Here is a 12,423-nt window from a genome sequence, read left to right on the forward strand (position 1 = left end):
AGTGACCCTTTCTGAAGCCAGCAATAAGTGGTAAACCAGTCACTGGAAGAAGTAAAATATTTGGTAACTTTAAATGTTTCCTTCTCCTGTAGGAAGTAAACCAGAGGCTCTTTAGCTAATACATTTAAATAAAACAAACAAACAAACAAACAAACAAACAAAAAAACTGGGAGTGAGCATAAAGCCTTTAAATTAATCCATTCGAAAGTAAAAAAGACAATTATTAATTCACTGAAAATGTAAGTATTAGAGCCTTCCCTCTGAATTACTGAACTGTTGTTAGAACTAGTGGAGAGAACAAAAATACTTAACTCAGAGAAAAAAAAAAAAGTGGAAATAACATCTCAAGGATAGTTTTTTATTTCTAAGATTTCTGTGTGTCATATTCCAAATGCACAATGCTGCATAGTGATCAAAAGAGAAAGCAGACTAAACAAAAGGTATTTTCAGGAAATTAATAGATATTTGCATTATATAGTTAATGAGTGACCAATGCTTCCAAAGTGCCTTATGGAGGACACAGAAAGAGCTACAATAACATCCCAACGAATATTCCATTCAAAGACATCTGTTCCAATGAAGCCTCACATCAAAGCTACTCTAGGAGTATTGAAGCTCTAGGCTGTTAGCCACTCTAGGAGCTGTGTGTAACACTAAACCAGGGTGGACATGTTTTGTGCCTTGTGTCCAGCTACTCAAATTAAAGCAAATCAATCAGTTTGCTAAGCCAGTTTAATCAGAAGCTGTTCTAGGTTTAATCCCAAAAGTTGCAAGGCTAATTCAGGACCCAGTGCCAAATGCTTATGCCATTGATGTGCTAGCAAAAGGTCACTTTGGTTTGATTTTTGGCTGGATGGAGGTCTTGGGTCTTGAGCCAGACAATTCTTACTGTTCTGTCCTATGTTTCCTATTTCTGTTCTGTGGGTAAACACCACCCCACCACCCCTTTACTAAAGGTGTTATGTTTTGAGGTAATTTTTCAGGCTGGTCTCTGAAAAGAGCTGATGAATTCATCAGATGAGACTGACATCTGTAGGGAATGTCCATTGTTTAAATCAGTGGGATTTTCACAAATGAGTTCTTGACATAACTAGCATAAAAATAGCAAGTGAAATAAAATATATTTTGACTAGGGAGCTAATTTCTGAAAGTTATGTGAGTAATTAGGTGCAATGAATGTACAGCTCTCACTGCAGATTTTCTTAGATGCTTCTTCCAGAATATCTTCCACCATAACTTAGATGTTCCTACACCAATACTGGAAAACATAAGAGCAATGAGGCACAGCTTCAAGCACTGGCGTGTCTTTTGAGCGTCTGTTTAACCATTAACACTCAGCCTGGTCCAGCTTTGCTCTGTGTTGATTAGAGCTGTGCTAAATAACACCTGGGTATTGCTCAAGAGCCAGAAAGCACTACAGATCTTTCCCTAAAGGAATGTGAAGATGTCCTCTCTGATTTGTTGGAAAGCTTAAATAGGTAGATACAAGTCTTGCCATGACACTTGGCCTCAGAGAGAAGAACCAATGCCTGACCTGTGTTATTTAACAGCATAGGAGCAAAATTTATTTAGCCTCTGTAGCCCTTTCTGATACATTCTGCTAATGACCTTTGCACTGCACACAGCTGTGGGGTTAGAAACACAAAGGCATGCTCAGTATGAACTTGAGATGGGACAAAAGTATAATAATACAGAATGATAGAAACCTAGCATCCTTGTGGCCTTTTAGGAGGAATCCAAAGCTGTCTCAAAACTTTGCCCAACATATTTCCCTGTTCCTGAAATTTCCCCCTTTAAAATTTCCACAGAACTTACAGGTGCTCAATATACTTCATGGTACAGAGAAGACAATATTGTCCAAAAGAGATCTCCATTAAATTTTCTGGTACCAACCAAGCCTATGAATATGTTCTAAAAATTCATAGCTCTTTAGGTTGATTGGATAAAGAAGGCCATGGTTTAGATTTCCATTTTCTGTGCTCCAAGCTCTCCAGATTCTAGTGATCATTTCAATGACCTTACTGAGAAAAAAAGTCCTGGTGAGGTAAAAGCAAGGATTTTCTAAGGAAAATAACAAGCTTTCTGGGCATCATGATTTTGTACCTTACTATCAGCAATTTCTTTTTTATGTGCGCCTTAATTAGAGAAGAACCACAGCAAAAAAATTAAACCTTAAAAGAGACTTGCATGAGAATGGCCTATATGGGGACCAAACCCACAAGCTTGGTGTTATTAGCACTACACTGTAACCAAAATTAAACTCCTCTTTGGAGCAGTTTGAATCATGGATCACAATTCTGTCATCCTGCCATTCAGACATGTCTTTACTTCAAAAGTTAGCTAGGGACAAAGCATTCTGCAGTCCAGCTGTAACCCCCTCATCTGCCAAGACTGATAGACCACAGGAGATGACCAGGTGCTATGTTCCTACAGCATAAAGTGTGTCAGCACCAGTCCAGCTTCTTCCAGTGATCTGAAAATGAAGTGAGGACTCTAACCCTTCATACCCATCATCCATATAATATAGGGATATTTCTGGGTGGAGAGAAGGGATACTGTGGTGCCAGTAGAGCAGAGCACTTGTGGAATTGTCTTGTCTCAGTTTTGTTGATCGGGATTCTACCCTGTGAGCAGTCAGAAAAAATGTTTTCTGATATTTTAGGTAAGGTTCAATCCTATCAGGTCTTTTTAACTTCATTAAGACCTACATAAAAATCCATAGCTCTCATGGTTGGTCTTGAGTTTTCAGAACAAGGTGAACCCCCTGGCCACCCCAAAGGCAAAGTATGGAACAAAGAAGAAATTAATCTTTTCTGACCACTGACTATCAGTCTCAGCACAGTCACTGCTCCAATGAATAGAGCACTAATGTTGATAATTCCTTTTGTGAACCCCCAAATTACCCCAAACCTATGATGGAATCTCTGAAGTTCATTGGAAGAACTTTGATTGCCAGACCACATCGGGTCACAGCCTGGCAGTATTTATTCCCATGTGGAAGGCAACATCTCTATTTGATTCTCTAGAGCAAGCCTACCTAGATCATTCAAGGTAATGTCTTTCAGTGTTAGGAGATACTTGGTGCTCAAAACTCTCCCCAATGTCAAGGGGTGCTGAAATCACTCAGCTACCAGCTTGATTCCTCTGGGAGGGCATTTGGCTGAAATTCCTTCCTAATGTTCTTATAAAAATAGATATGTGCTTTTCAAATCTTAAATCTTTGTTCAGTAATTCCCTATCTTCAGTTTATGCCCTTATCCCTTGTTTGCTATCTCTTAAATAAATGCAAAAATAAATACAAACATCAATTTTACGAGAAGAAAGCATTCATATATAACTGAGTAAGGGTGTATGCCATATATATGTAATCTTATCTGTCTTTGGGAACAATTGTGGGTTTTTACCACAGATTGTGCTGGGTTCGTCGCATGCTACCAGTTAGGTAGATGTGTGGAGTCTTGGCAAAAATGAGGGCTCTGTGCAAGCCAAGGTTAAGCCCTGTGTTTGGAGAGTAGTCCCTTGAGTCCATATGTCACTCCTGTCCATTTCTGACCTGGTGACAGCATAAGGAATTCACAAAGACCGCATGCCTTGGTGAGATTCAGTCCATCTCCGACTTCATTAATGCATGTGATGAGAATACACACTACATTAAGACCTGTTTATGTGCATCCCAGACCTACTGAACCTATTTAATTTTGCTCTCCCAGGAATGTGCTCTGGGTCAACACACACTTTCACCTGCTAGATACAAATTAGAGCACTGAGATGTGTCCAGACAGAAGACTTGAGGGGATGGTGTCCCCAGGCTCCAAACTTAAAAAACGGCACAGGAAGCAGATGGGATTTTGCAGAATACACAAAAGCTTGAAGTGAGAGAAGCAAGCATAAGATTAGGAAAGGGAGGAAAACTACTTAAATATCTGCAGACCTCTATGCTGGAAAAGCTAGGGGTTGGTAACTAGACTGGGGATTGTCCCATTACCAGGCTCCACCCTGACAAGTCAATGGCTAGGTGTCTTGCTCACTTATTTCCTAGTGGATTAAGAAATAATTACAGCCATAGTGATGCTAACCCTTTCTCGAACACTTCTCCATGTTTTGCAGTGTCTTTCCACCAATCCATGCCACATGCAGTATGCCACTGCCATTCATACTTTTAAGCATTTCAGAATCTACACTGGGGTAATATCTTGCTGAAGGCACTGTGTGGAGCAACAAAGGCAAAGAGGTGGGAAAAGAGGGACTATCTGTACTTCTCTAGTTTGTGACACAACTTGGGCAAGGACCAGAATTTAGGGCTCTGGGTTTCATTTAGGAGGCAATAGGAATTTAAATGAATAAAGACCTCAGGAGTTCACTATGTGTAGTCAGCTTCTATTGCCCTGGTTTTTGCTTAGACACAACTTTTATCCTCTTTACTTGGAGCTTTTTCTGTGCAAAGTATAGGACTTCAAAAAAGGACTGCAACAACAGATGCAGCATATGCTCTAAATGAAGGACCCCACCTCTGACTGAAAAATGCATATCTCTGTCCTGCATTATATAAGAATTAAGGATGTAAGAGTCCAGCTCAGGAGCCAAAAGTTCTTGCATAACAAAAGAACAAAGAGCCGTGGTCCTAACAGCAAACTCCCATTAACCACAGCCAGAATTTTGCCTAAGATCTGAATAGAGGCTAAGAAAATTGCAGGCTTTAGCTCTGTGTGCACAAGGAGGTAAGATCACGGTTTTCATGTAGGCATGACTGAGTTGTGCTTCAGAAGCACATTTCATCATATGCATGCAGAAACACTGACCTTTCAGACCTATGAAACTTGCATCCCAGTAAACATTTTGTTCACCAAGGAGGAAAACACAAGCCAAGAAATTCATATAGGGGGAAAAACAACCCAATAAAAAGAAAGGAAAAAAACACCAAAGATTGTTGTATTTTTTCATATAATCACTAGAAGAATCATTTTATGGGGTTTCCCATGTAATTACTGCCAGACCTGTTTAGCAAATGTGAAATACTCATTAGCAATTACTTAACTATACATATATTAAAGCTTAATTAGTAAATAAATTAAGCATATAATTAATTGCTTTAATCACTCAGCTTTTAATACTGTAATTATCACTTGATACATTAAGGGCATGTTAAGAATACTTTTCTCCAAAAAATACATTGTTAATTAATCATTAAAACTTATCTTACTACATGCTCATTAATGATTTATTGCAGATGCTGGGCCAAATTCTTCTCTCAATTACAGAAGAGCTAACTCCGTTGAAACCAATAGAGCTTCACTTGCATAAATTAAAGGAGAATTTGGTCCTGCTAATTAAACTTAAAGTGTTTGTCAGAGCATATCACCATAGATGGAAATCTGTAGTGCCTGCCTCATTTTAACCCAAGAGGTGAAAACTGCCTTTCTTTTAGGCTCCTTTGCTATGGCCAAGCATAGTCCTTCTGTAGCCTGAGCTCAGAGGCAACAAGCTGGGCTTCATTTCTAGCCCTGCCATTACCACTGAATTCCAGTGTGTGGACAAGAGAGCTGCCCAGATGCTCTTTAAGGAGACAACTGATTACTTCTAGGGATAAGCTCACCTTTTTTTCCCCCCAACATCTAAAAGGAGCCTAAAAGTTTCAGGCTCCAAGAATGTTAATTTGAAAGGTGATTATGAGACTCAGAGGTTAAAGGACAGTTAATGAAAACCAAACACAAACTCTAGCTACATTTTTCTTATCCTGGATATGGTTTTTCTATCTCAAATTTGTAATCTCCTCAGAAAGCGATTTTTTTTACTTGGAATTTGGTATAAATAAAATATCTGCCAAAATGGGCCAAATGGCCTTAGTTAATGTTTCTTGAGGGAGTAAGAGTAATAATATTGTTTACAAAAGGTCTTCATATATAAACAGTCATATTATAGATTGTTGCAGAGAAGGCAGGATGAGGAGGGGGAAGGAGTAAATTTTTGAGCAAGGGATATGTATTCATAGATATAGAGCACAGAGTCTGAAGCCTTTGAAATATCAGTGAGAAGCCTTCTATGGGTTTCCTTTCACAGTTCCTGTGGGACTCTCCCAGGCACAGCCTATTTGCACGAATGCAAAATCTTAGTTGCATAAATGTAAATGTAGAGTAAATTAAGAAATTGAGATTTAATGACAATGGGCTTATGGGCTTTGGAATGTGGATGTGCATATGCAGTTTGCTATTTGCACATGCACTTATCTCCACCAAGGTCTCAAACCCTGATGAAAGCAGCCATTTTTCTGCTTTGGTGAAAGCAAACAGCATTTAGTACCTGCTAGGAGGTACCTTCTGAGACCAGCCCAAAGTCTGTGTTAAAAAACTGATCTTCTCAATTTATTGCTATGTTTTGGGAGGACTCCCGATACAGCTTTCAGAAGAACACACTGAAATCTTAATTTCTTTACTAGGATAGCAAAGAAACAAACACACTAATGCATACATGCACATATTCAATCTCAGCCTTTAAGTGACTGTTCCAGAAAGAAGAACAGAAAGAAAATATTTAATTTTAAATGGTTTAGGATTAAGCAGATCTTTCTTCATAATAACTTACAGCAGAGTGTTTCAGTGCTTTAGCACACTACTATCTGTTATTCAGGACTGCAGGGTGAATAAAAGAAAATCCCTATCTTAGAATCATCTGTGAGTTTTGAAACCATGATTGGTCCTAAGAAAAATATTTTACATCTAGTCCCTTTTGCACTGAGGGAAAGAAAAGTGACTTGGAAGAAAGAAGAGATTGTGGAGGCAACCTTAAGCAATCACATTACACTGGACCAATTTGTGATGGTAATAGCAACTACAGTCTTGTAGAGTCACTACATAACTAAGTATTTGTGGTTTGTGGTGAACATTTCCCAAGTGGAAAAGACCATAGTGAATCTAGCTTAGATACCCTTCCCAAAGCTTAGAGGCCAATCTAAGCAAGGTTTAGGCATCTCCTAAAGAAATTCTAGGGCACAGTGTGCTTACAGGGCTTTTGGCAATGGAAGTTGTGTGTTGTCCAAGGGATGAAGAGGAGGCTTCTCACTTCTGAGGTGCTCTCCATAGGCTTGAACTCCAATGACAAAATAGTTAAAGCTACCCAGGTCCCCCACCATAGTGGGGAAGTCTCAAAGTCATAAGAAAACCCTCTTGGGTCTCATTGCATCAGTCCTTTGAACAAGAAATAAAGATAGGTGCATGATGAAAATAAGTTTATAAAAAATATGGTGCAAATTTAAGATTAAAAAAATATGCTGTCCTTGTTCTTAAAGAATTCCATTCTTTGCATGTCCAATGAATTATTCCTTTGACAACTTCTTCTTTACAAGATAATAATGCTTTTTCCTATCCTGTGGGGACCTTCTCATTCCTGCACGTAGACAGTAGCAACTTGGCAGAACATATGTAGAGAGAAATGGTTCACTTATCTCCAAATTTATGTTAAAAGATACTTGCTTCTGACTGATTTATTTAGGTTTCTTTATTTTAAGAAAAAAATGGAAATGCACAATATTTGACACAGTAAACAAGACAACATAGGTCCAAGTCTGTTGATACTACAAGCAATGTGCTCCTGTTCTTGATCATCATTATACAAGAGGATTCTAATGACATTGTGAAATGACTCCTGAAAGAAATTCAACTTGATTGTTCTAATAGTATTTCTTTATACTGATTATGAGTCTGCATGTAGACATTATTCACTGTAGAAATCAGTCTTCCTAAAAGCAAAATAAATATAATAGAAACATACTGGCAATCTCCTTAAAATAAAAAAATAAGCAGTACTGGTTTGTGTTTTGACAGACAAAGGTGGTAATTGTTCTCCTGCTAGAATTACAATTTTTAAATAAATTTATCTCAATGTCATGGGAAAAGGCTACCCTGGTTTAAATGAGTATAGCTAAACTCATTCTTATTCTTAATATAAACTAAAGTTGGATTCATACATATTCAAATGTGTATGAATGTATTTATTTCTTCAGCTTAAAGCAGGAAATTATTAGTGACCAAAATCAAAGTAAGCAAGAGATAAATTAGTGTAAAATGTTCCTGATTAAGGATATGCCTCAATTAAATTTTATGACAGAAGGTAATTTCAATTAAGAAAATGCAGCTTTTTTTCAATGCTCAAAAGGTCTAGAGAGATACTTTAGTAAATCAATATTTTCTGAATTATTATTATATATTATAATTTGCATGAAAAAACAGCTCTGTAGAGTGCCATGCACAATTGGGATGGTTTAATGATGTCACCTTTGCATACAGAAAAGCAATATGCTGAAACAGTGGGCTTGGTTTCTTCTTTTCCTGATTATTCCAGCAAAGCTAAGGTAAGGATTGCTAGCAGCTGTAGTTATCAAAGTCCCTGTGTGTGCGTGTAGTACAAATAACATTTGAGCAAATCCCAGCTTGCAGACTTCAGCCATTTTGTTGTCACAGCCTGCACTCTGGTCTTCCTCATGGGGCACCTGACTTGCACCTGCATTTATTATGAGCCCATGGAAGCAGGCGTCCCAAAGGAGACACCGAAACTTTTCGTGCTGGCACAGGATCCACGTGCCTTTGAGAGCCTCCAGCCCTCCCAACCTAAACTCAGCCAGGTGGGACTGCTCGGCCCTGCCCTCTCTCCTGGAGCTCCTCCTGGGGTTGGAGCCCTTCCTTCAGCGTGCTGCTGCCCTGCCCTGGCTGGCGCTGGGGTACGAGTCAGGCTCCTGGGGTACGGGAGGGTGGCAGGGGGCAGCTCCCAGGAACGCCTGCTGCAGCTCTCACACTTTGCCTCCAAGCTGCCTCTCGCAGAGTTTACTGCTGCTCCTCACCCCGACATTCCTTAATCAAAAAGACTTGTCCTAGAGTAAAGGTACTTGTTTCTTCCTGACTCAGATGGAAACACTACCAAAAATACAAGGATCCCAGGTGGACCTCAGTTTATCTCAGATGTGCTACAAGCGCTCTTGAGTTCTCAAAGTGCGCTGGGGGTAAATTGCAGGGTCCGATTCAGGTCATGGTTTGAAGTAAAATAGATTTTTATTAATAATCGTTACATCTATACATTTGTGGATGTTACCAGTGAAGGCAATAAGAAAAACAACTATAAACTTATAAAAAGAAGCATTTTATTCCTGCCCTTGCCACTACATGTTCTGGAAAGGAGCTATATTGGCTCTTTTTTAGCTAGTAATGTCTAATGCAGGAAGACAGGAATAAGCAGAGTAGAAAGCACCTGTCAGCTCTATTTCCCACTCTCCTTGATTAGCATGAAACATTAATAGGGCTCTCAGAAATTCTGGTCTGAAATGGGCTTTGCTTGAAAACGTGTCTGCCTTTACTGCACAAAAGCTGCTGTCATTAAAAAAGGGCAGATAACTAAAGAAGACTCTTTCTTGAAATTTATACCATTTTTTCATACAATGACAAATTATTTTAATAATAGGAATCGCACACTCTGCCATTTGTATAATGTTTCCCATAAAATTCTCCCATTAAATTTGCTCTTCTACTTGACTCATATCTTTTTAAAAAAATGACACACACAAAATGATACATCACGCATTCTTACAAAGAATTGGAAGTGAACATACTGTAATGGGTTAACATACGTTTTAATAAAATTTTCATTGTTGCACATTTCACTTTTCGGTACTGAGAGCCAGGGCTGTACCAGTAACCCCAGGCAATGCCTAAGGATAAAACAAATCATACGGTAGTGAACTATTTTCACCTATTTATCCTTCTACTGAAAATATATTCATAAATACAAAATGAAGCTAAGATACATAGCCAGTAACATTACACATAACAAAGATATTCCCTAGTATTTTTATTCTATTATTTTTTAATAATGCACCTTCTGCATTTCTGAGATACTTCAGCTTCTGTTTTTATTCCTTACATATCTTGTAAGGCACCAAACCATTTTAATTTTTGTCTCCCCAAAGTGGGCAGTAACAAATATTTTAATCTATGGACTCGAATCCTATTGCACAACCTATTATAGAACATGCATTATGAGTCAAAAATGTACACAGGTCTATTTATCTAGCAAGTGGAGTTTTCTGAAAAAGAAACTTTTGATTTGTGGCATATGTAGGTTTATTTGCATGTATACAGACAATCTGCCTTAAAAGATCTGTGTCATCAAAAACGTTCCTGTACACATCAGCATATTAACTACATGCTAGATGGGGTTATCTCAGAGAATAAATACTGAAATAAAAAAAAAAAAGATTTGCCCTGAATATTCATTTTACTACAGAGACATTGCACAAATTAAAAATAATAGGTTTTACTTTTTCATTAGTGCATAAGAATTCTGGAATAATAATTACATTTTATTGACACAAATTAAAATGATGTGGTGACAATAAATAAAGCTAATTCAAGTTACACCTCACATCTAATTTTTGTGATTGTTGATCTTGTTGCCTAGGATCAGATATTTAAAGGTGAAATCAAAAACACAGATGTTGTAAATAAAAAAGAAGCTGATGTAATTACTCTTTATTTGATAATGCACATTTAAGATTTCAAATTTTAAAATATCTAGATCTTCTTCTCCCCTTGTTGTCTCCCTTCTCTTCCCAAGTCTGATTTCACAGAAAAGATGTTTCAGATTGTCTCCCAATATGTTACTAAAAACCATGTGTCTGCTATAAGAATGGTTATACAGAATGGAATGCAAGTATATTTATTCGACAAAGCATCATAAGAAAGAAAAACAAAGTGAGTTTAGAGGCATCTTGTATATCTTAAAATATTTGTTTCTAATAGCAAGAAATCTTTCTGATTTTCAGATTATACATATCACAGGGAAATATATAATGAAAAAACTTATTTATAATTTCACACTGATTCATTTTTTCTTTATGCATTAAAATTATACATAAAGGATTTTCTACTCTTTTTTTCCTCATTTCATTTTATAAATGTATAACTTCTCATAGAAAGCAGAGATGAGGATAAAATTATTTAGGCATTTTACCACTCTGCTTACATACGAGCAGTGCTGGTGAGGAACTTGCTGTTCTTCATAGGCTCAGCTAGCATTACTAGAATTTACATTTCTACATTTTTTGATGCATCCCAATAGTCCAACCCAGAAAGAGAGAAGATGAGTTGAAGAGAATTCTAAAAAAATTTGCATGAAACAGTCAGTAACAACACACGAAAAATGGCAAAGGAGAATTCTGATGCGTGTGCATGTGTTGTTTGCTTTCTCTCTCTCTCTCTCTCCCTCTGTCTCTTTTTCTTTCTACTTCATGCAAATCCTTCCTAATCTAATACCAACAAATAAGTCTATAAGAAACAAAATTCAACTCCAAAACTGTTACTTTATAGCAAGAGAATACAAGGTACAATGCGTATTTGCTAACTACGGTGCATTTTCTGATAAAAAATGCTTTGCAGTCTGCCGGCTTGTCAATCTTTAATAGAAACTCATCAATTATTTGTGGGCAGGAGATTGAAGCGGCTAATAGCTCAAATATATTCCTCTATTTCATTGCATCAGTAGCTCTAAATTAATGCCTGTATTTTCCCCCACTAAAATAAGTTAAAATAAATAAATAAATGAAGATGTAAAAATGTATATGCATCATTTGAATAAACATTTAAGCACCACAGCACTGGGTATTACCTCTGAAATAGGAACACAAGCCACAGAGCTTTTATTGTTGAATGCAAATTCGTTAGAATGCAGAACAAAATGTAATTTACTTGCAGTCTGACTAATCTATTTAAAAATAATTTTTCAATAGAAAAATTGCCAATAGATTTGCCAGATATATCTAAGCACTGAAATTTTTTCTCTTAAAAAAAACACCCTACCTACTTTGGCTTTTCACTTGAGTGACATCATGCCTTGAACCTGAACTATGTATATATATATCTCTATATCTCTCTCTCAGCCCCTCTCTCTCTCAAAGAAGCTTGTAGGTGGGACATATGAGATTCCTCATAAAACAAAGTCTACTCATTTCACCTAATTAAAAATGAAACTTCTCTGACATTAATAGGCAGTAAAGCAAATTTATAGGCAGACACAGAACATTTCAGTCAAAAAAGTTAGCCTACAACTTGATAGAAGGCAGGTTTTGCCAATCACATGCCATGAATCTACCCCCCCTGACCCCAGCCTTCTCTCAGATAGCGGATACTGGCATTCTTTGCACATCAGAAATGCGCCAGCAGAGACCATTCATGAGGGAAATAGGAAAGCAAGTCACATTTGAGCAGACAACAAATGCTCCGAAACCTTGACCCACTGCATGCAACAGTGAGTGAGCCGCAAACCCAGCACCCAGCAACATTAGGATGAACAGCAGCTGCAGCTTTCCTGACCTAGGACCCGGTCCTGCTAACAAATCCTCTGTTCCCTGCACACAGCTGCTATTCAAAAAATACAAGGAGCTTT

This window comes from Melospiza georgiana, chromosome 2 (assembly GCF_028018845.1).
Source record: "Melospiza georgiana isolate bMelGeo1 chromosome 2, bMelGeo1.pri, whole genome shotgun sequence".
NCBI lineage: Eukaryota > Metazoa > Chordata > Aves > Passeriformes > Passerellidae > Melospiza > Melospiza georgiana.